Source organism: Emys orbicularis, chromosome 2, assembly GCF_028017835.1.
Source record: "Emys orbicularis isolate rEmyOrb1 chromosome 2, rEmyOrb1.hap1, whole genome shotgun sequence".
Taxonomy (NCBI): Eukaryota; Metazoa; Chordata; order Testudines; family Emydidae; genus Emys; species Emys orbicularis.
The window spans coordinates 42,336,683-42,362,273 of NC_088684.1; positions in this window are offsets into that span (position 1 = coordinate 42,336,683).

Sequence of the window (25,591 nt, forward strand, 5' to 3'; positions counted from 1 at the left end):
CCTATAGGGCTGATGTGGTCTCACACAAATGCACTCCATTGAAGCAAGTGGAGTTACACAGCTATAAAACAGACATAAGATCAGAACCAGTGTCTTCATAATTCAATTATAAAACTGTCATTAACTGTCAAACTATATTATAATAAATAGTAGCTGAAATTTCCCTATTGACATTGTTAGGATGGTTATAACCAGTGTTGAATTTTCATGGAAAATATTTTAAAATTGGTTTAATGAGGGTTAGTATAATATACTCCAGGGAATAAAAATATCAAAGGATAAGACCTTTGTGCACCTTAATATAGGTACTGCCCCGATATGTGAGCATAGATACCTTGTATTTTATAAGGACTGCAGCTAATGATATGGCTATATTGTGCTACCGGTATACAAAAATAGGCCCCCATTGAAATAAAAGGGGAGTTCTAGTTTTATACCAATGGAACAACAGGACACAAAGAAGCTCTAATTAAAAGATTCTAATAATATATACAGTACTGCTCTACATCTAAGGGTACATCTACCCAGCCACTGGGACGGGAGATGTGATTCCCAGCTTAGGCACACATACGTGTGCTAACTCTGCCCGGGCTAGCGCACTAAAATAGCAGTGTGGCTACAGCAGCACAGGTGGCACCTTGGGCTAATCACCCGAGTACATACGTAGCGGGTCGGCCTCCTGCTGGAGAGCACATCAGTCAGGGCTGCCCTATGGGATCATCCCTACAGCTCCATTGTTTGGCTTAGAAAAATGCCAATAGATTAATGTGACAAAAAGCCCTCTCACTGTGGCCCTCCAAAGCCTTTGAGCTTTGCCCAGTTTCCATTATCCCATGACCTGATAACCCCATTTTTCATTTTATATTTGTTTAGTTAGCATTATTGCTGCCTATAAACAAGACCAGCTTTCCGTGGGTGGGGATTGGATTGTCTGCCTTAAAATAGTTCCAATACAAAATTATTTAATCATCTAAACAGAATTATTAAGGGGAAGTTCTACGGCTTATGGTATACAAGAGGTCATGCTAGATGATCACAGTGGTTCCCTTCTGGCCTTGGAATCTAGGAATAAAAAATTCTCTCACTAAGAGTGTATCCCAAGATGTTTTTCAAAAGGCCCATCTTGTTTCTCACTCCCATTAACGTCTCTATCAGTAATTTTATCAAATGTTAAAGGCCTTCAAAGGGGTATGGAATAAAGAGCTTTATATTACCTTTGAAGAAAGATCCTGGGAACAAATCTGGGCTAATTCAGCTAGAGGGAGATGGCACTTGAAATGCCTGGCCAGCCTACTTGAAATATGTCTTTTGTACAGTTATAAGGCACAGTTTAAGTCCATTAAGAGCATTTTGGCAGTTTATCAATATTTGGGAACATGCCATTGGACTGGCCTGCCATAACCCTGTAAGTAGGAAAAGTTGAGACAAAGCAGTGTAACTGAAATTGACATCCCTTTACCCTTTAGGTCCTTAATAAATGACTAATAGACTTAGTATTACATAGCTCTTAAAACTGTTCAGCTGTGTATTGTTAACAGATGCCATCCAAAAACATGTTTTGGCAAATACGTTGTATATTTATTTTGTGTATTTCTTTTACATTCCCCATAACATTGTAGACTTCCAGACATCTGATAGAATAAGTCCTAACATTACTTGTAATTTGCAAATAGCAGGAGGAAACAAACTGTGCTTTCCATAAGTTCTATAGAGGATGCAAGACTTCATATTTGCTGGTTTATTTTTAAAAAAAAAAAACTTTGGAGTCAATCAAAGATCCTCTTTCTCCCAGGCTTTATTCTCCTCCTAAAATTACATCTCATACAAGTTTGCTTTTGTTTTCACCTAACCTTCTCAGTAGAAGCCCAGAACAGCTTTTCCCAGGAGGGTCACTTAATAAGATATCCTAGTATGCGCTGTTGTTGTAGCTCTGTCAGTTCCAGGATATTAGAGAGACAAGGTGGGTGAGGTAATATCTTTTCTGGACCAACTTCTGGTGGAGAGCGAGAGAGAGAGAGAGAGAGAAGCTTTCGAGCTACACAGAACTCTGAGCTGAAGAAGAGTTCTCTGTGAGCTTGAAAGCTTGCCTCTCTCACCAACAGAAGTTGGTCCAAAAAAGATATTACCTCATCCAGCTTGTCTCTCTAAGATATCCTACTGGCACTCACTTGCTGAAAAATGTGATTTCTCTTGCTCCATTTCCTAACTCAGAAGAAACTAGTATATACCGTAGAAATCAAATAATATGATTGGCTGCCTGTGTCATGGCCAGCCAATAAATCAGCTGTAACTAGTAGTAACTAGTCCTAGTAACAATACTGTGTGGCATGTTTAAAGTGTTAATTTTCCAAGTGAAATACTGATTGCTTGGATATATAATTTAAGAAAATGTTTGTTGGCCCATCACATTATCGTAGATTGACTGGGAGTTGTACCCATTCTTATGTAAATGACGACTGCAATTTAAGCAGTTGCTTAAAGAATTTTGGTCCTGATTCTCATCTCACATATGCCAGCTTCCTTACCGCAGACTTCTATGAAGCTACTTCTGATTTACCCCAGAATACGGCCTTTCATTCCTTTGATTGGCAAGGTTAACAGTCAAAGGTGACCCCAGAAACTGTGAATGTGATGCATGGAGGGTGGAGTGGAATTGTCCTGAAAATATTAGATCTTGTGTTCTGGATTTGCTCCACTACCATTAGCAATATTACTTTGTTCTGCTGAGTGAACCAGTTGGAGGAATCTCATGTCTCTTTCTGTTGGCTGGACCAACCTCTCCTATTCAGCATCACAATGACAGTTCCAGTGGAAAGGTACATACATTTAGAAAAGGCTGTTTCTTGGCCCTCTTGTGATTGCAAAGTGAGTCTTCTCTGCACAGTTGAAGATTGGAATATTGGCATAAAAAACACTATAGCCCACAGCGCTGTGATGGGTGAAAATTTGAGTCACTGAGTCAAGGAGTTGGCATAGATGTGTTCATTTGGGATGATGAGCCCATGTTCCTTGACAGTAACTATCAAAATGGTTTATTGCCCCTATGCCCCACTTCCTGTGGGGTTCTGTCCAGGAGCAGACACTCAAGATGGTTCTGGGAAATATATAGAAAAAAATGACTCCATAGATAACTAAATGTGTGTATGGTTCAAAATCATCCTCCTTATTCTTGACTCTTTCTGGACTTGTCCTCCATATCACTCAGGCTTTCTCTCCCTCTCCTCTCTTCTAACACCAGTCTGCTCATTGTCCTGTTTCACAACTCTTAGTATGGGAGCCTTTTCTTCTGCAGCTCCTGCCATCTGCAACAGCCTGGCAGTATCCCTCTAGGCAATTTACAGCTCAAATCCCTTTCCTATCGCTCTCATTTATTGATGAATGCTGAGACTTGATTATTTAACTCTGTAAAGCATTTGGGAATATGGTTTGTAGATGAGATACTATACAAACAAAGATCTTCCATTCTCATTGAAATCAAAAGGGAGGGGTGGGTTGCCATTGACTTTAATGGGAGCGGAAGCAGAGCCTAAAGTTGTACTGTACAACTGTATGGTGAACATACATTAAACAGTCTGAAATCAGAACCCTGTTCTGATAGTGATCTACAAAACAGTCAGTGTAGACGACCTTGCTCTGATGTTATGGGAGCAGCATGTTGACAGCAGAAGCAATATGACAAAATCACACACCAGTTGCATAGGCAAGAGGGAGTAAAATGAATGTGCAAGTATATAAAACTTGTTCAAGTCAATTACATAAGTTAGTAACCCCTGCAGTGTTTGAAGTTTAAATTGCTTGGAAATTATTCCAATTCTTATATCAGGGGAGAGCTCCTTCCTGGAAATAGGCTGAACAGGCAAAGACAAATCTACCATATGTAGTACAAGTGACTCAAGGGAGCCGAAGAGAGAATACTTTGTTACTGCCTTGTGTTGCTAAAAATATTTAGTCCTAGGTGGTGATAACAAGTGGGCTTAATAAGGAGCAATTATTTCTCATTGGGTAGATAATTTTTACAGTTTCCTTTTCTGTCTATATAATGCAATCCTAGCTGCTTAAATAACCTAGGATTGTTCATAATAAATTGCCATAGAAAACCCTCAGCTCAGTCCAGATTGTGTAATACTAAAGAAATTGAACTATTTAGGTATCCACATTTTTTTTTACCAGTTTTTTAACCCAAAATCTATCCTATTGAAAAAAGGAGTAATGAGAAAGAAATTGCTTGCCAGTGTGCAACTGTTTTAAATTATAACGTGGTTGGTTAGCTTTAAATTTGCTGTTTTGATGGTTTATTTTTTAATGCTTTAATTTGGCGCTGTTCTGTGGGGATTGACTGAATTTATAACCTCAATCCCATGGTTAAATTGTTCCTATGAGAAAAGGCTCCTTGGATTGAACTTGCTTAAACTTCAGTGGGGGGAGGGTGAACCTCATGTCAGTGTTTAAATATCCTAGGGGATCACTCAAGGATTAATGCCAAGGGCTCCTCAGGCTCCCGGGAGCTGGCTTTACAACTAGGAGTGGACCTGAATGGAAACAGGAGGAAAGGTTGGGTTACAAATCAAGACAGGCTTTTTCTTTCAGATGCTCAGTAGAATTTGGGATTAGCTACTAAAAGAAATAGTAGAAATAGGCAGGGGAAGTGTGTTTATAAAAAAGAGGGGCCTTTACTTAGGAGTGCTGGGTGGCTGAAGTGCAGCATGAGGCTAAATGGTGCTGTCTCCACTAGAGAATGGAAGCACTGGTAACCGAGCTGTGGGATGACACCTAGGTAAGTGCCAACCGTGCAGTGTGCCTGCACTAGCCATGCTGTTTTGGTTGCAGTTTTGCCCTCTGAATACATTTGCCCTTTACTGCTCAGTTGCAGGTACCCTGCCCCCGCAGAACCCATTCCACAGTTCCTGACACAGATCCCCTAAGCAGTGGCTTCTGGGAAATATTAAAAGGCCCTCTGGGAACCTCCAGGAAATGACTTCAGAAAGAGGAAAGAAACTTTTCTGTACCTCTGTGATGAGCGCACCTTGCCAATGCAGCAGCTGCCCATGAGGATGAGAGCTCTCCTGGCTGTGAAGAGAGCAGTGATTGCCCTGTGAATAATAGTTGCCTAAATAGTTAAAGGGCACAAGTCTGGGGTAGGCAGGCCATTGGTGACTGCTGCTGTGGTGATGATTTACATGGCAGTACAGTGTGTTACAGGGTCCTCTGATCAAGGTGACCTGTGTACCAGAGCCTGCTGAGGAATTTAAACACCTGGGATTCCTAACTGTGCAGTGAACTTGCTCTCACTCCTGATCACATCAGGATCTGGGCTTATCCATAGTACTAGTACAAAGGACAAACCCCAAAATCATTCATAACCAGAGCACTAGCCCACCCATACCTTGAAATACCAAGAAATAAGAGAAAAGTAACAATCACAGTTCAGATTCAAGGCAAAAAGCTTCTTCTTGGATCAGCGATGGTACGCAGATACTAACATTTACACACTGCACTTATAAGGAGGAAGGTAGATAGGGATGCTAGATTAATTTGACACCGGAGAGGCATGTCTTTATCACGCTAACTGGACTAACAGAGGTTGCGTAATGCAGGCAAACAGGACCTTCAAAAACATCTCTTGGCGGAAAATCCCAGGGAGAGAAAGAATTCAGAGAGCAAGGGGAAAGCAGATAACATTGCAGTCAAGTTGTTCACACAGTTGATATGAAAGGACCAGTTCTGTGAATGGCAAGGTTTTGTGAGCTTCGGTGGGGAAAGACAGAAACATGCAGTGACCCAAAAACTGATTGCAAGCCTGGAGCACTTGCTTTAAGAGAACTTTTTTATATGACTCCTGAGCCTGGGGGAAATGAATGGCTAAGTTTAGTGTCTGCTAGATTTCTAGGAATGTGTTTGATGTCTCATGGCAGCTAGCCGACACAGTGCAACTCTCCCCTCAACTCTCACAGTGCAGCCCTATTGTTATTGTCCCGGCTTGTTGTATAGGATTGCCAGTTTCTCTGCCTTCTTGCAGCACTGAGTGGTGGCCATCTCAGCCAGTCGCTCACAGCCATACACCAAAGTATTGCGGTAAAAGTAGTGTGCTATGGGGCGCCACAGTGTGTGCAGTGTTACTTGGACAGGGAGGTGACTTTCGGCAAACTTGATCCCTGGACAGTGGTGTGCAGAAAGTAAACCAGACAGGCCACCTAGCTAGTGACTAGTGGTGAATTACAGGACAATAGAAGGAGGGCTTTTCACCATTATTATGCCAGCAGTTCGCATGCATGCTGGCACTACACCATTGGAAATTGGCTTGGGGATGACCACATAGTGGTTAGCCGTGTTCAAAGCAAGTCTAATCCAAATGTTGGTTAGAACCCCTATGCACTGTTGGGAACGCTTTTGTGTGTGTGGATATGAGAGGTGTAACTATTATCCTAGCGAGATCAAATGGTTAAACTCACAGCATACAATGCACCAGCTTGAGCTGAGTAGCCGCTCAGTCGAGATGGAACATTTCATGCTGGTAGTTCTGACCTATCTATGCTGCACCTTTGTATTAAATTTGATACTGCGCTTGGATTCCTGGCAAATTGCAACATAGTTGGGGAAAGTTTACCATAATCTAGCTGACTATTCCTGTGGAAAGCAAATTTCACCTACTATAGAGATAGGGTGACCATACATCCTGTTTTGGTGGGACAGTCCCTTTTTTAAGCCCTGTCCCAGCCATTCTGAATTTTTTGGCAAAACTGGGCATTTGTCCTTTTTTTTTTTTTTAAATGGAGATATCCTATCTCCTAGAACTGGAAGGGACCTTGAAGGTCATCAAGTCCAGCCCCCTGCCTTCACTAGCAGGACCAAGTACTGATTTTGCCCCAGATCCCTATGTGGCCCCCTCAAGGATTGAACTCACAACCCTGGCTTTAGCAGGCCAATGCTCAAACCACTGAGCTATCCCTCCCCCCGACATGACAAGAGCAAATGGGACAAATGCCCACTTTTGCCAAAAAAATGGGGTGCAGAGGAACATGTGGGGCGGGGGGGAAGGGGTGTGAGTGGAGATGCCAGCCCCGCATGGGGGGGGAGGGGAGAGGTAGGGTTGGGGGGAAGGCAGCGTTCCAGTATGCGGGGGGATGGCAACAACCTCGTGCAGAGGAGCCAGCAGGATTCCAGTGACCGAGCAACAGCCTTGCGCAGGGGCCAGGGGCAGCTTGGGCGAGTGGCTGGGGTGTCCCGTTTTCCCTTTGGGAAATATGGTCTTCCTGTATAGAGAAGGAGGATACCTTTAATGGATCTATGATTATTTTCATCCTATGGTGCCCATCCATTTGTTTAAAATCAAAAGTGTGATAGTATTTAAAGTTTAAAAAAATTCATATTTGCAAAATACAGTATATACAACTCTACTGAATATGCTCATCTGGGAAACATACTGTAGTTATATCCAGTGTAACCCTTCTGACAGGTGGAATCGGCAGCAAAAAGGGCCAGGTTCAATATCTAGAGGTTCCTTTTAACAAGACAAAACTGAACCGGCTTGAGCCCACACACAGTAATCTGAGAGAACTAAGCCCTACACTTGAGCACCTCGAAGAGGCAATACTTCCCCACACACAAGCACTGAGTCTGCATGTAACAAAAGACAACTTCTATTAAAATGGGACAGAGAACCTGGCATTAATTTGGGAAAACACCACAATCCCCACAGTACTGGCAGGATCCTTTGCCTCAGGTTCCCACCTTGTGGTGTGAAAGTGCAAACAAATGTCCCCTTTACACGCCACTCCCCTTTCCCTCTGCTGCACCCCACTCACCATTGGTTGTCCTTACTCAGCAAAGACCCAGAGTTGAGAGGTGCATTCACATGGGTCCACCTGCCAGCCCCGGAAGCAGGGAGGGGGCATTGGTTAATGCCTGCACTGCTGCTATTGCTGTTATCTCTGCTGCCATTCATCTCTGCCACTGATTTCACTGCTGCTTGCCGCTCTCTGCCACTTCTGCAATGCTGCATTTTGGGCTTCCCCACTTAGCTCAGCTCTTAGTGATTTCACTGGATAGTGAGGAACCTCTGTGCTGCTGCCTCTTTGTTGTCTTGCACTGCAATACTGTTCCCATATCAGGTCTAAAACTTTGCCCCCAGATCTGCTCATCACTGAACAGAAACAAGGACTCTGAGTTGAGTCTAATCAGCGCTAGCATTAAACATTAAGCATATGGGGGAGGAACAGCTGGGGTTGAGAATCCTTTAAGCAGTCATCACATCATCAATTAGAAACACCTGCCCCCATCTTCCTTTTATCTGTAGTAGAATTTGACATCCCTACCCCCGGCTTAGCAGGTGAGGTTCAGTTTAGGGTGACCCCCTCAATCAGGGCAGGCTAAGTGCAGTTCTGCTGCCCTTTACTCATACGAGAAGGATAACAATATTCCATTACCCCTGCATTCAACACTAAAATAATTTGTAACCCCAAACCAGCCCAAATTGATCACTTTGGCAAAGCAGGTCTGTCTGCTGAACACCTAGGCAGAGTAGGTGTGTCTATGCAACCAGTCTGCTTCTGAAGCCTCCCCCCACCCTCCATGCATCACTGGATGTCAGGGGAGAACTCAGTCATACCCTGCTTACACCAGTATGAAATGGTGTATTATAAAACCACATTACAAGGTTTGCAATCCTATAGGAAGGGGGTCGGGTGGAGGAGTAAATCTCTTAACTCTAGAAGTCTCAGTTGCAATCCAATCTAGATTACTAACAACAATCAGTCTGATGATTTCAACCTAGTTTCCAGTGGACATTTGTTCACTTCCGAAGAACGCAGCGCAGTCTGGCCTAGCTGACTGTCTGTTCTCTGGAGCGAGCCAGGACTGAAGTACCAAGGCTGATGCTGGTCAGGACCGATAGGCACTGACAGAAGGTTGTGAGGCAGTTTGCACAGCATTGCCTGCACTCTGCACGGTGGTAAGCATGGCTTCCAGATGTGAAATATTAGTACAAAAATTGACTATGTCACTGAGCACCCCACATTGTTATATTATTGAACAGCAAGAGACTTTTCAAGCACAGAGGAAAAATGACTGCTAAGGCATAAACAAAGCAAGAGACACCCTGAACTTTATCTGGTCAATATTGTAAAAGTTAAACGATGTTTTACATTTCTAAGAACATCCTATTTCAGCATTCTGCAGCAGCAGGGTGGTCACTGGATTTTGGACTGTATCCCATCCAAGCAGAATTGAACTTTCCATCCATTTAAATCCAAGAAGAAGGGAACAATGATCTCAGGATTTTGCATTTATCCTTGGATTTGGCCTATTGGGCTGCCTAAAGAAATGCAACAATCTGAAACAGTCTTTGCAAAGCCAAGACTTACATGGCTAAAGTGAAATTCAGTTTTATCTTAATCTGTTCTTTATCTTAATCTGTCTTCCTCCTTATTCCTTTACAGATCAGACAAAAGCTAAATTCTGCTCTGAGCTCCTCCAATCAGTGCAACCCCAATGAAGTTGCATCCCTTTAATGGAGAGCAGAATGTGACCCAAAGATTTCATTATCCTGGAAATGATTTGTACAGAGAATTGTGGGAGAGGTTGTATGATTCAGCAGCCAAGGCAGGACCAGTAAGAGGGTTGATATTTCTGGCCATCACAGTACTAATATTGGTTTAAAAGAAAAAGAGCCTTCCTGAATATACCAGTTAGCATATGTAGTCACTATAGTATTTCTATAGTTCTTCTTATCTTTAATTTGTCCTGGAAGCAGGTTTTCAAATGTGCTAACCATACACGAGTCCTTACCTACCCTCTTAGAACCAGAATGTGCCAGCTGCTGAAGTAATACCTTAGGGGAACCTTTCCTAAGGCATAAAGAGGAGTTAGGTGCCCACTGAAAGCCTTTATACCCTTACTCCCATTACATTGAACGGAAGTACTGGAGGAATAAGGTAATTTTTAACGTGAGTAAGGGTGGCACAGTCTTGGCTGTAGCTTTTTAACAACGCAGTCATTCTATTCCCCAAACAGTGCAAGAACGTTCAGGCCAGAAGAAGTCTTTTGCTTAGCGGAATAGCTGAATTGTGGTGTTCAATCACTTGGTTTGCTGACACATACAATCTGATTGGCACAATGGCCAAAGTGAAAGCACTTTAATGCTGAGACAGTTAATTATACTATCAGAGAACAAACACAGTCATGATGTAGCTAGTCACAACCCTCCACATTTGGATTTAGATCTGGAACCTTATGTGAGAAGGTTCAGATTTGATGTTCTTATTCTTACCCAGATGGTACCAACCTGTGAATTTCAGATCCATGTCCAGATCCAAAATTCCCCAGAGTTCCATGGGGTTTGGATTCAGTTTCCTCATTTTGGCCTGTCTAAATGCAGCTAAAGATAACAACAATAATATACTGTACTGTCTTGTCTTTAGGCACGCAGTATTAACCAGTAGCCAATATTGATATTTGTTCCCTCTTGTTATATGTTTCTATATTATTGACTAACCAACTGGACTACTGTCAGCCCCACAGAGTTTAGAGAGATATAGGAAAAGAAGCCTTGTACTTTTCTGTCTCACGCACCTCCAGTTAAGTACTGACCTCAGAATTTTTATTGCTGATGATGAATAATGATATGTGAAATGGAAACAATGTGACTTGATTTTCAGATATCAGATTGAGCTGACAAGGTTGGGAGGCAGAACAAACTGAGTTTTCTTTTTGCACTGAATGCATTTGATACAAAAGTAATTGAGAGAATAAATATGAAACCACAATCTGTTATTTGTACAGAAGCCCTCCTTTGATCATAAGCACATTTGACAATGTAGGGATGCCTGTGTGTCTCTTAGTACAAATATTATCACATCCCCACCCTGTCTTTGGAATCGCAGTGCAGAAATTGCTGTTTAACGCCCCTATTGTGACTGAAGAATGTAAGGACAAGCCACGAGAGAAAGTCAGAAGAGAACCTAGGTGGAACAGGTACAGTAAAGAGGAAATGAGCTCACAATGACCATCACATCTTGGAATTATTTTCACATCTTTAAGAAGCTGTACATAGACCACACCTTCAATTCTGCTCCAGGCACTCAGAGAGATATCATAAGACACTGATAATTATGTAATCCATGTTGTCGTACATAGAATATCAGGGGTTGGAAGGGACCTCAGGAGGTCATCTAGTCCAATCCCCAGATAGATTTTTGCCCCAGATCCCTAAATGGCCCCCTCAAGGATTGAACTCACAACCCTGGGTTTAGCAGGCCAATGCTCAAACCACTGAGCTATCCCTCTCCCCCCTAGCTCCCTCTCCCTGTGTTACAACCAAATAGCCTTGGCACTTGTATGCCCTTCCTTTGTTTCAGAATTCTCACCTGGCACATGAAAATCCTACCCCAAGGTATGAGGCTGTAGATTGTGTGGGTCTTGATGTTACGGGGACTGGAAATGGGCTATAGAGCCTTTAACTTTCAGGTTGATGGTTTAAATCTAACCTAGGTCAGCCATGACTAATAGTTTTGCCAGCTGATAACTCTTCTGTAGCTTATGTGAAATGAGTTTGGGATCTGTAATGAGGCGCTGTGGCCTCCCTCCGAGCCAGAGGGGGAGGCCACTCTCTGTGCCCAAGTGGGGCAGAGCCAGGCCTGCCTCGCCCCTCCCACCGGAAGTGGGTAACAGGAAGTATAAATAGCGGGGCCTCCAGCTCAGTTGGAGCTGAGACACCGAGGGAGGCAGATGGATCCTGCTTGCTCCTGGCTGCTGACTCTACTGCCGAGCCCAGTGGTGCCGTGCTTGCCAGGGAACTTGCGTCTGCCACGGACATGCCAGGACTGCCACTGGCCACCTAACCAGAAGAGACGGAGGATGCCCCGCTGATCCAGGTACACCCCGAGGGGCGGGGAGGAAGTGCCCAGGGACAGCCGACCTCAATCTGGCTGTAGCTCTGCCTGAGGCACGGTCGGCATGTTGCAGCTGGAATCCCCGCTGACCCAGTGGCAGACTACTCTGCCACTGTTAGGGCCCTGGGTTGGGGTCCAGTGGAGTAGGGTGGGCCCGGGCCCCACCTGCCACCCCACCCCTGGGGTGGCAGCATCCCCTCGCCAGGTCCAGAGGCCTGCGTTTGTTGATCCTCTGCCGCAGCTAGGACGCCCGAGCCCTGGGGTGTTTGCTCTGTCCAAGGGCCCAGAGCTAATTGACTATTGGGTTTGCTCTGTCCCTGCATCAAGGAACCAGAGCTAAGTGACTGCTGGGATTGCTCTGGCTCCTGCTGAAGGGACCCCAGGTCATAGTGTACGGTATTTGCCCAGTCCCTGCTTAAAGAGCCCAGGCGCTATAGTAGCCTGTTGACTGTTCAGCCCCCGCCTAAGGACCAGGGCATACAGACTCCTGGGAGAACCTGTTTCTGCCTACAGGGTGGAACTAATTGTCTATCTGGGGGTTTGGCCCCAATAGGCCAGTCATTTGCAAATTCCCCTAATACTAGGCAGAGATCCCGACGGCGTAGTGAGGCGGTTTGGCCTCTCTCCAACCCAGAGGGGGAGGGACGACCACCACTTGACTACAGGGTTGCAATGCGGTTTCTAGCGGACAAGTATTCTTAGATCAAAAAACCCCAACCCCAGTTGGCACTGATTAGCACCCATGTTGGTTGTCTCAGCAGAGAGGACAATGACTACCTAGGCATGAAGCCTGCCCTGCCCTCTGAAGGTGGTCTCTGCAGGTCAGGCCTGAGGCATATTAGTGTGGAAAGCTTGCCTCTCCACTGCCAACACTGTACTTGTTTGCCAACCCTGAGCATATCCATAGCTGAATTTACCCCCCCAAAAGCTATTGGTCCTGTCAGTAAAGGAGATGGGAATTTTGAAGCAAAATTGGATGCCTGCTATGTAATCATTTGCATACCCAGTACACCCTTCCAGCTCACGGCTATTACATAGAAACAAACCACATATTCTGGGCACTCAGCGTGCTTGTGTGTGGGTCCCCTGTGCTTTGAAATGCACAGAATATATTTGATTTCATGTCATGACGCATCACTATCTCCATGAAGTGAATGACCGCTAGGAATTATCTCTTTTCTGTGTGCAGCATTTTTCTGTTTACTTGTACCAATGCTGAGGTAATGGCTGTTTTTACCCATGGAGATCAGTCCACAGAGGCACTTCAGGATATAAAGCCCATCAGTGATAAGACAACTGATAAATCCCTTTGTTATGCATCCTTCCTGTAAAGGAATAGGGAGAAAGCCCTGCTTTTGGATGATATGTGAACCTTTGGGCACATCTGCCATAGATTAAATGACCATATAGAGGATTTAGATCTCAAATTTATTTCTTTTCAGTTTGGAAGAAAAAGTAAAGCTATGTATCCCTTAGGTTTCTGGTCCACCTGAATACAGTATATTTTGGGAGTCTGTAAAAATTTGGGATCGTTCTCAATGATATGCCAGTAAGATTTAATGAAGCCGAATCTCTCAGGTGATGATGCTGGAACTATTTGAAAAATGAGCTTTTCTTGGTTCCTTGATTAAGTTTTAACTCGTAATAAATCTGGAGCAGTCAAGGGAGACCCGCTAAAAGCATGATGCAACTTCTGGACCTTTTGCAACTCCTCTGTAAAAAGGTGGTAGGAAGAAATCACACCAAGGTTTTGGAGTCTGCATAATTAGCGTTTGTCAAACTTAATATACCTTTATTTTCAAATATTGTGATTATTGCTGCTGCTGTATTATATCACAGTATAATATACATGCCTAAGGGAATTTGAAGAGCAAAGGGCAAAAGCTATCTAAACAAACAAGAAGTTCTTTAAAACCATTAGAAGCAGGAAATCTGCAAAAGAATCAGTGTCTGCTGGACTACCAGGAAAATGAAGGGGAAAATGAAGGACACTGCAGAAGAGTGATGCAAAGAAATTGTTTATATCTCCACTGGAGTGAAAATTGGAACAATGCCTAGTCCAGGTAATAAAGATGAGGAGTGTCAAAAAGGGAAGTGTCAAAAGAGCAGGTGCTGGAACCGACTGGTAAATGAAAAGTAGCAAGTAAACAGATGTCATATGTAAAAGTGTTCCTCAAGAATTTAAGAATAAAGTGACCAAACTGCTAACAAAAACTGGAGGGTAGCAAATGATGGTACCTATCTTTAAAAAAAGGTGTTTGGTGATCCTGGGAATAGCAGGGCAGCAAGCCTTACTTCATCACCAGGCCAGCTGGCTGAAATGATAACTGAAGATAAATTTGTTCACCTAGCTGTGCCCGATATTTAGTTTTCAATTAGTGAAAGTATAATTAGGTGCCTATACCAAGTTCAGGGCTAACATAACATTCAGTTCCATAATAAAATCTCAAATACAATGGGCTGCCCTTCATTGCCCGGCAATATAAAATAATGCAGATGAGATAACCCACACAGCAAACACTGAAACCTCTACAACCCTTCTCAAGCATGTAGGAGAAAAGAGGATCTTGTAGTCTGCCCTGGATGTTAGCAAATCTGGGCTCCAACAGATTGAGGAGACAGTGAATTCAAAAGCTCACAAAAAATCCCATGCCAGAAGACCCTTTCTATTTTATCAAGGACATTCCTGCTCAAGCATCTAGGGCCGGCTCCAGGCACCAGTGAAGGAAGCAGGTCCGGGTCTTCGGCGGCGGGTCCTTCACTCCGTCTCTGCCGCTTCGGTGGCAGTTCGGCGGCAGCTCAATTGTTTGTTTGTTTTTCTTTGCTGCTTGGGGCGGCAAAAAAGCTAGAGCCGGCCCTGCAAGCACCTTCATAGATCTCAGCTGTAGCAGTATGGCATGTGGATAGAGGTGATCTCTCAGGTTCTCAACCATTTAGCACTCTATACGTTAAAACCAATACCTAGAATTCCATCTGCAAACTTACTGGCATCCAGTGCAGATCCCAGAGCAGTGTTCTAATGTGCTCCTGACCTGAGACTCTGCTTAATAAGTAGGCAGCCACAATCTGCATTAGTTTCAGTTTCGGAGGGGACTCAACACGTAGCCCCATAGAAAGCAAGCAAATGACAATGGCTTGGCTAGCTGTGGCAAAGTCTGCCTCAGAGAGAAAATGTTGCAAGCTTCTCACTAGGCACGGAAGGAAACAAGTGCTCTTGGCCTCTGGTGCTATCCGGGCAATTCAGGAGTCTGAGACAGATTCTGATCTGGGTTACATCAGTGTAATTTTGGAGTAACTCCACTGAAGTCACTGGACCCAATCCTTTGCCTACTGAAGCCAATGGCAGCAGGATTGGGTGCAAATGAGGAAACTCTATAGAAAATCTTACTCCTCCCCCCCAGAGGCATAGCGAGCGCCCTCCGACCGGAGGGGGCCCCACAAGGAAGGGGGCCCCTAAAAGTGGCAAAATAAATACCGCATTCCAGTTTCTGCATTGTAAGGGGCCCCGCCCGGACATATGTTCAGAGGGGGCCACCGTTCGGAGGGGGCCACGTTCTTTGTTGCTACGGCCCTGCCTCCCCCACAAACCAACCAACCAACATTGTAACATTCCAGATGGAAAGAAGCCTTGTAGCCCATCTAGAAGCTATGGGCCAGACCCTCCACTGGTCTAAATCAGCATAGTCAATGGAGCTATGCTGATCTATACCAGCTGAGGATCTGGTCCTATATTTTCACCTGACGCATGGAGATTTATACATACTATTGGTATGAAAAAAAAAATTCTGGGTCCATAAAGTCGTGTAATTGTAAGTTATCACAGTGTTGCTGGGCTACGCTTCAGTTTGAAGACAATACAATCTGTGCCAGTCATGTACATCATTTCCTTTTGAATACTTAAGCCTAATCGATTTCAGACCTTATCTTGGACATCCTGTACGTTTCATGAGCCGAAGTAGTCTTCCTGATGAAATCCTTGCCTCGTGGCCCCAAAATGCATCTGAATAAAATTGTCATGCCAGGAGTTCAGATAATTGCTTGGCCTTTCCTGTCAGTCATAAAACAGGCCAATCCAACTTTTTTGGACACTTCCCCACACTTTAATGTGCTTTTCAAACACATGCCGAATAGCATAACAGAATATGAACAGGGTTTTATAAATGTATGGTACTTTATATGCTAAAGAAATCAGAGACTCTCTTTGCTGGTGCCATATGTATTACTGTGTGATAAAAATTTACCAGCATTTAGCTCTGAAATTACTATAGTTACAGCTACATTAGTCTTAAATCTTATTTATTAAGCACAATATTTCTTTCTGCAATGGAAACCCAGGCATGTGAGTTCATGCTCTCCATTGTTTTGTGTCTTGAGACACATAGACTGGGCCAGGCATGGTTTTCAAGTCTATCCCCTCACTTTAATTTGCATCTCCAGACCCAAGCACTTTCAACAGAGGCACTTTTTCTCTTGCCAAGCAAGAGGATTGAGAAGCCATTCCTTCTAGATCAAGAGCAGCACAGCTCCTTCAGTCTAACAACCAAAGTGACTTGTGGAACGTAGACTGGGATTCCATCCTCCAGGGACCAAGCAAGTGTTTCACATTATATGCCACCTGATCTGCAGCAGTCCAGAGACTGAGAGTCCTGGATGTATGGTTATAGATTAGAATAGAGAGAAGACTGAGGCATACTTTGAGAGTGGTGGTAGCAAGCTGCTCCAGTCCTGACCTCATTGAAGTCAATGGCAAAACTTTAATTGACTTCATTGGGGCCAGGATTTCTCTGTGGTAATAACCATCTTGTGACAGACCCAGACCAGTGGGGTACAGGAGTCTGGTAGAGGGCAAATATACTGGTCACTGGAGGAGTAGTTTTCTGTTCCCTGAGTGAACAGAGCAGGGGCTGCACTAGAGTAATCAGGAACCTGCTAGAACCAGTTAAGGCAGGCAGGCTAATTAGGACACCTGGAGCCAATTAAGAAGAAGCTGCTAGAATCAATTAAGGCAGGCTAATCAGGGCACCTGGGTTTTAAAAGGAGCTCACTTCAGTTTGTGGGGTGAGTGTGAGGAGCTGGGAGCAAGAGGCACAAGGAGCTGAGAGTGAGAGGGTGTGCTGCTGGAGGACTGAGGAGCACAAGCGTTATCAGATACCAGGAGGAAGGTCCTGTGGTGAGAATAAGGAAGGCGTTTGGAGGAGGCCATGGGGAAGTAGCCCAGGGAGTTGTAGCTGTCATGCAGCAGTTACAGGAGGCACTGTAGACAGCTGCAGTCCACAGGGCCCTGGGCTGGAACCCGGAGTAGAGGGCGGGCCCGGGTTTCCCCCAAACCTCCCAATTGACCTGGACTGTGGGTTCTTCCAGAGGGGAAGGTCTCTGGGCTGTTCCCCAACCCACATGGTGAATCTCTGAGGCAGGAAAATCCGCCAATAAGCGCAGGACCCACCAAGATAGAGGAGGAACTTTGTCACAACTGGTGTCAGCAGTGGGATCTTGGTGTGCACAGCGCGGCGGAAGAAGGAGGGTGATTTAAAAAAAAAAAAAGGAGAGGGTTTATTTTATTTTTTCATCACAATGGATGACGTAGTGCAGGCACTGATACAAGCCACAGTGGCCCAGCAGGAGGCTACCCGTGTCCAGGCAGCCGCCCAACAGGAGGCAGTGCGGCTGCAGCAAGAGACTAATCGCCTGCTGATGGACCAGGCTGCCCAAGACTGAGCTATGTTGCGGGAACTGGTAAACCAGGTAAAGACCCTTACAGAGCTGAACCACGGCCATGATGGGACGCGGCTCATACGGGCCAGCCATTGGCTGCAGAAAATGACGCGGGAGGATGATGTAGAGGCATACCTTCTGGCCTTTGAGAGGACAGCCCTACGGGAGGCCTGGCCTCGAGATCAGTGGTCTGGCATCCTTGCCCCATTCCTGTGTGGGGAGGCCCGAAAGGCCTACCATGATCTGCCTGAAGAGGCTGCAGCAGACTACCCCCAGCTGAAAGCAGAGATCCTGGCCAGATCTGGGGTAACGACCGCAGTGCGGGCCCAGCGGTATCACGGTTGGAGGTACCAGGAAGACAAAACCCCGCGGTCCCAATTGTATAACCTCATCCATCTCGCACGAAAGTGGTTGCAAACAGAGTCCCGGAGTCCGGAAGAGATACTAGAGGTTCTGGTCATCGACCGATACATGAGGGGACTACCGCCAGACCTTTGTGCCTGGGTAAGCCAGAACGAACCCGCCACCTATGACGAGGTTGTTGCCCTGGTAGAGAGGCGAAGGACAGCGAGGGAGCTGACCCGACCAGTTAAGGAAGAGGCACCCCGGGTTAAACTAGCAGCACCAAGCCCTAAAGTTCGGGTGACTGGGCCACCAGGAGGGCCCAGGTGGAAAAAGAGAGAGGCTGAAGGCCCATCAGAGGCCACAAAGAGTCGGAGCACTGAGAGAGAAGAGGATCGTGATGTTAGACTGCCCAAACCAAGAGACCGGGAAACGCCTAGGGCTCCATACAGATGTTATGCCTGCGGGGAGTGGGGACACATAGCTGCACAGTGTCCCAATGCTGAGGAGCCTATGCAGTGTAACCTGGGGAACTGGGCAGATCCATGCTCCCTAATCCACCTTGTGGGGGTCTCACTAACCCCACATATGTATACCAGACCAGTGAAACTAAATGGGGTAGGGACCATGGCACTGGTTGATTCGGGGAGTGCTATCACGCTCATCTCAGGGAAGCTCGTGAAGCGAAGTCAGCTGCTGCAGGCTAAACGTACGGGGATAACATGTGTCCATGGGACAGTTAGTTACTACCCCACCATCCCAGTAAAAATCGAGATCTAAGGGAACACTACTGAGGTAGCAGCAGGTGTAGTCCCTAAACTCCCATACCCGGTGCTCATAGGGAGGGACTTCCCAGGGTTTGGAAACTTACTCCCAGTAGGGGGATTGGCGAAAGATGGGGACCCTAAAATTGGTGAGGCATCCATAGCAGACTGTCAACCCCCATGTGACGGGTTGGATCACAGAAACCCCCTTGGGAGCTGCCACCCAATGTGCAAAGACTACCCCTGCTTCTGTTTTCCCTGCCAGCTCAGGATTCCAGCACCCTGTCTTGCTGAGCCAGACACTCCAGTCTGCTCTAACAAAGACTCAGGGTCCGAATCACTTGTCCCAAAGCTGCAAGTTTACCTGAAAACCAGCTCACAGGAGTGTGCTTGTCTTTAGCACTCAGATGCCCAACTCCCAATGGGGTCTAAACCCAGATAAATCCGTTTTACCCTGCATAAAGTTTATGCAGGGCAAACTCATAAATTGTTCGCCCTCTATAACACTGATAGAGAGATATGCACAGTTGTTTGCTCCCCCAGGTATTAATACATACTCTGAGTAAATTACTAAATAAAAAGTGATTTTATTAAATACAGACAGTAGGATTTAAGTGGTTCAAAGTAGTAACAGACAGAACAAAGTAAGTCACAAGCAAAATAAAATAAAATGCGCAAATCTATGCCTAATCAAACCAAATACAGATAATCTCACCCTCAGAGATGCTTCAGTAAGTTTTTCTCAGACTGGACACCTTCCAGGCCTGGGCACAATTCTTTCCCCTGGTACAGCTTTTGTTCCAGCTTAGGTGTTATCTAGGGGATTCTCCATGATGGCTCCTGTGACGTTGTGCAGTCTACATGGTTTTATAAAAACATGATAATAAGTGAATATAATGTAACTGGGATAGTTTTATAAAAAATTTGATAATAAGTGACTATAATGCAAATGGGATATGCTTTGTGCAAAAGGTCTCTTGTAAGGTATCATTACAAAGCTCATAAGCTACTGAGTGTGATCATCCTATTTGTAGAAATGTACCACTCTTGTATCTAAAACTAGAAATATAAAATGTAACTCTGAGGGCCTATTGTAATTATGTAAAGTGTGGGCCATTAATGATGGTTTGGAATCTTGATGACTCCCATTGTCTGCAGATGGCTGTTTACCTGTGAGTCTCCCTGTATATGTGTGTGCTGGCAAGTGAGTAATGAAGTCTTGCAGTGACATGTGATCATGTCACCTGAACTGGAATCCATCTTTAACCTGGTGCTTTTCCGGTGAGGGGAGGGGGTGGAAACCCAGAGGGACAAAGGGTTCCCGCCTTATGCAAAAGATATATAAAGGGGTGGAAGAGAACTGAGAGAGAGAGAGGAGCCATCATGGAGAATCCCCTAGATAACACCTAAGCTGGAACAAAAGCTGTACCAGGGGAAAGAATTGTGCCCAGGCCTGGAAGGTGTCCAGTCTGAGAAAAACTTACTGAAGCATCTCTGAGGGTGAGATTATCTGTATTTAGTTTGATTAGGCATAGATTTGCGCATTTTATTTTATTTTGCTTGTGACTTACTTTGTTCTGTCTGTTACTACTTTGAACCACTTAAATCCTACTGTCTGTATTTAATAAAATCACTTTTTATTTAGTAATTTACTCAGAGTATGTATTAATACCTGGGGGAGCAAACAGCTGTGCATATCTCTCTATCAGTGTTATAGAGGGCGAACAATTTATGAGTTTGCCTTGCATAAGCTTTATGCAGGGTAAAACGGATTTATCTGGGTTTAGACCCCATTGGGAGTTGGGCATCTGAGTGCTAAAGACAAGCACACTCCTGTGAGCTGGTTTTCAGGTAAACTTGCAGCTTTGGGACAAGTGATTCAGACCCTGAGTCTTTGTTAGAGCAGACTGGAGTGTCTGGCTCAGCAAGACAGGGTGCTGGAATCCTGAGCTGGCAGGGAAAACAGAAGCAGGGGTAGTCTTTGCACATTAGGTGGCAGCTCCCAAGGGGGTTTCTGTGATCCAACCCGTCACAGTGGCGTAGTCGAGCAGGATCTGTGCACAGCTGATTGCTTTGAGATACTGGTAGTGATTTTAAGTGAGTTTTAAGTGTGGTGGCTGGAGAACAGACAAAGTGGTTACTGGTTTGTTATTTTCTGTTTGCTTATTTCGGGAAAGGAAATTAGGGACAGAAAAGGAAGCAAAATAAGTAAGAATGAAGATCAAAAGAAGCTAAAACTACACAAGTTGCAAATTGCCCAGAAAGACTGAACAATGGGCGCTGGGAATGTCTCTGTTAACTAAGAAGCCCCTGAGCTGAGTACATCTCAGTTTCAGTGAACTGCAGATGGGTGTGGCCCAACCTCTGTCTGTGCTGAAGCTGACTGGAGTGTCTAACCTAGCAAGACAGGAGGGGAGGGGTGCCTGTTCTGGCAGGAGGGTGTTCTCTGTGGTATCCCAGCTCCTCAAGTGATGGTCTCAAGGAAAGACAAATGGAAATTGATATACAATTTGCCTGGGAAAAGGCTGACCTGGAAAAAGAAAAGGCTGCCCACCAACCTGGACTTAAGAGACAAAGCAATTAAGACCCAGAAGCATGACCTGGCTGTAATGGAGTGGAAGAGGTGCACAGAGACATGTATCCTGGAGCTGGAAGTTGGGGTCCTGGTGACTGCTGCGGTGGGAACAAACCCCAAGGACTCTAGCTGGAAGCAAACCCAACCTGAGTGAAAGGGGGGGGATTTTGCTGGCCAGCGAAAGGTCCCTCATAGCTGGTAGCTGTGAGCCTACAGCTGGATCAGGGTCTCTTTCCCTTTTGGGGGACACAGGAGTGTCTGCCCCATAGGGGAGCCCAAAAACGAATTTTAGGTATACTGCCTCCGCCATGATCAGTGTCCAAGTCTCTGGCAGTAAGTTCAGGAGGAGGGTGTGACGTTGTGCAGTCTACATGGTTTTATAAAAACATGATAATAAGTGAATATAATGTAACTGGGATAGTTTTATAAAAAATTTGATAATAAGTGACTATAATGCAAATGGGATATGCTTTGTGCAAAAGGTCTCTTGTAAGGTATCATTACAAAGCTCATAAGCTACTGAGTGTGATCATCCTATTTGTAGAAATGTACCACTCTTGTATCTAAAACTAGAAATATAAAATGTAACTCTGAGGGCCTATTGTAATTATGTAAAGTGTGGGCCATTAATGATGGTTTGGAATCTTGATGACTCCCATTGTCTGCAGATGGCTGTTTACCTGTGAGTCTCCCTGTATATGTGTGTGCTGGCAAGTGAGTAATGAAGTCTTGCAGTGACATGTGATCATGTCACCTGAACTGGAATCCATCTTTAACCTGGTGCTTTTCCGGTGAGGGGAGGGGGTGGAAACCCAGAGGGACAAAGGGTTCCCGCCTTATGCAAAAGATATATAAAGGGGTGGAAGAGAACTGAGAGAGAGAGAGGAGCCATCATGGAGAATCCCCTAGATAACACCTAAGCTGGAACAAAAGCTGTACCAGGGGAAAGAATTGTGCCCAGGCCTGGAAGGTGTCCAGTCTGAGAAAAACTTACTGAAGCATCTCTGAGGGTGAGATTATCTGTATTTAGTTTGATTAGGCATAGATTTGCACATTTTATTTTATTTTGCTTGTGACTTACTTTGTTCTGTCTGTTACTACTTTGAACCACTTAAATCCTACTGTCTGTATTTAATAAAATCACTTTTTATTTAGTAATTTACTCAGAGTATGTATTAATACCTGGGGGAGCAAACAGCTGTGCATATCTCTCTATCAGTGTTATAGAGGGCGAACAATTTATGAGTTTGCCTTGCATAAGCTTTATGCAGGGTAAAACGGATTTATCTGGGTTTAGACCCCATTGGGAGTTGGGCATCTGAGTGCTAAAGACAAGCACACTCCTGTGAGCTGGTTTTCAGGTAAACTTGCAGCTTTGGGACAAGTGATTCAGACCCTGAGTCTTTGTTAGAGCAGACTGGAGTGTCTGGCTCAGCAAAACAGGGTGCTGGAGTCCTGAGCTGGCAGGGAAAACAGAAGCAGGGGTAGTCTTTGCACATTGGGCGGCAGCTCCCAAGGGGGTTTCTGTGATCCAACCCGTCACAGCTCCTCTCTCTCTCTGTTCTCTCCCACCCCTTTATATATCTTTTGCATAAGGCGGGAACCCTTTGTCTCTCTGGGTTTCCACCCCCTCCCCTCACCGGAAAAGCACCAGGTTAAAGATGGATTCCAGTTCAGGTGACATGATCACATGTCACTGCAAGACTTCATTACTCACTTGCCAGCACACACATATACAGGGAGACTCACAGGTAAACAGCCATCTGCAGACAATGGGAGTCATCAAGATTCCAAACCATCATTAATGGCCCACACTTTACATAATTACAATAGGCCCTCAGAGTTACATTTTATATTTCTAGTTTTAGATACAAGAGTGGTACATTTCTACAAATAGGATGATCACACTCAGTAGATTATGAGCTTTGTAATGATACCTTACAAGAGATCTTTTGCACAAAGCATATCCCATTTGCATTATAGTCACTTATTATCAAATTTTTTACAAAACTATCCCAGTTACATTATATTCACTTATTATCATGTTTTTATAAAACCATGTAGACTGCACAACGTCACACCCCAATCTTCTCGGAAATATCCCCAGATTTGTTTTCCACTCCCAGACAGGGTAGAAAGACAAAAAGGGAAAGAAGGTCAGCTAAGGCCTTGGGAACCCGAATACTGACCCAAAGCCAGAGGGTCGCTCTTGTAGGTAGGCGGACCCGCGCAGCTGAAAAGGAGGCCACGCAGGAGGGAGAAGCACCTGAGTCTGACCCCCACCCTAATGCTTCTGAACCGGTAGAGGCAACAGGGACTGGGCCCCTAGATCTTGGGCAGATTAGCCCCGGGAGAGGAAATTTTGGACGGGATCAGGCAGAAGACCCACGGTATGACAACATTAGGAAGGAGGTGACTGAAATAGATGGGGTCCCCGTGGAAGGGAAAACCCAGGGACCAGGACCCTACTTCATAATGAAGAAGGATCTCTTATACCGGGTTGCACCAGTACAGGGGCAGAAGGTACAGCAGATCCTAGTACCTCAAAAACACCAGAACGCTGTATTAAGTCTTGCTCATAGTCATCTTTTTGGGGGGCATTTGGGGGTAGAGAAGACCCTGGCACGAGTCCTACGACGGTTCTTCTGGCCCGGAGTACATGAAAAAGTGCGGAGGTACTGTGCCTCCTGCCCGGAGTGTCAGCTGCACAGTCCCCGTCCCCACTTGAGGGCACCTTTAAGTACCCCTTCCCATCATAGAGGTCCCCTTCGAGCGAATAGCCATGGACCTAGTGGGACCCCTGGAGAAGACGGCTTGGGGCCACCAATATATACTTGTTGTTTTGGACTATGCTACTCGCTAGCCAGAAGCTGTCCCCCTGCGGAACACGGTCTCTAAAGCTATAGCCAAAGAGCTGCTGGGGATCTTTGCCTGAATGGGGATACCAAAGGAGATATTAACTGACCAAGGAACCCCATTTATGTCGAAGCTAATGAAGGACCTCTGTACGCTGCTCCTTATACATACCCTGAGAACTTCGGTCTACCATCCGCAGACTGATGGGTTGGTAGAAAGGTTTAACCAAACCCTCAAGGCTATGATAAGGAAGGTGGTAAGTCGGGACGGGAAGGATTGGGACACCCTACTACCCTACCTTATGTTCGCTATCCGGGAGGTACCTCAGGCCTCAACTGGGTTTTCCCCCTTCGAGTTATTATACGGGCGTCACCCCCGTGGCATACTAGATATCGCCAAAGAGATCTGGGAAGAGGAACCCAATGAGGGGAGAAATATAATAGAGCATGTAATGCAGATGCGAGACCGGATAGCCCGGGTTACCCCTATTGTACGGGAACATTTGGAGAAGGCACAGGAGGCCCAGCGAACCCATTACAATCGCCAGGCAAAAGTGCGACAGTTCCAACCAGGGGATCGGGTTATGGTGTTGGTACCCACGGCAGAAAGCAAGCTTCTGGCCCAATGGCAGGGGCCCTATGAAGTGGTTGAACCTGTGGGGGAAGTAACCTACAAGGTGCGGCAGCCAGGACGCAGAAAACAAGAACAGATTTATCACGTTAATCTTCTGAAACCCTGGCATGCACAAGAGGCATGCACAACGGTCCAAAAAGACCTAACCCAGGAAAACAAGCCTTCCAAACAGGTGAGAGTGTCTCCCGATTTAACACCAGACCAGGTGTCTGAGATGATCTTCCGGAACCAAGATGTGTTCTCGACAAAACCGGGTCGAACAACCGAGACATATCATCACGAACCCTGGGGCCAGAGTAACAATGAGGCCCTATCAGGTGCCAGCGGCAAAAAGGGAGGAAATAAAAGCAGAAGTAAAAAAAATGCTGGAGTTGGGGATCATCGAAGAATCCCACAGTCAGTGGTCCAGCCCAATTGTGCTGGTGCCCAAACCTGATGGCACCACAAGATTTTGCAACGACTTCCGGCGACTAAACGAAGTATCCCAGTTCGACGCGTACCCCATACCTCGCATAGATGAGCTAGTGGACCGTCTGGGTAATGCCCGGTACTTGACTACCCTAGACTTGACAAAGGGATACTGGCAGATTCCCCTTGCAGAAGACGCAAAGGAAAAGACTGCATTCTCTACACCAGAGGGTCTTTTTCAATATACTGTCCTCCCTTTTGGACTACATAGGGCCCCAGCTACCTTCCAGCGCCTCATGGACAAGCTATTACACCCGCATAACAGTTATGCTGCTGCCTACTTGGACGATGTGGTCATTCATACCCCAGACTGGGAAACCCACCTGGAGAAGGTGGAGGCAGTCCTCGATACCTTC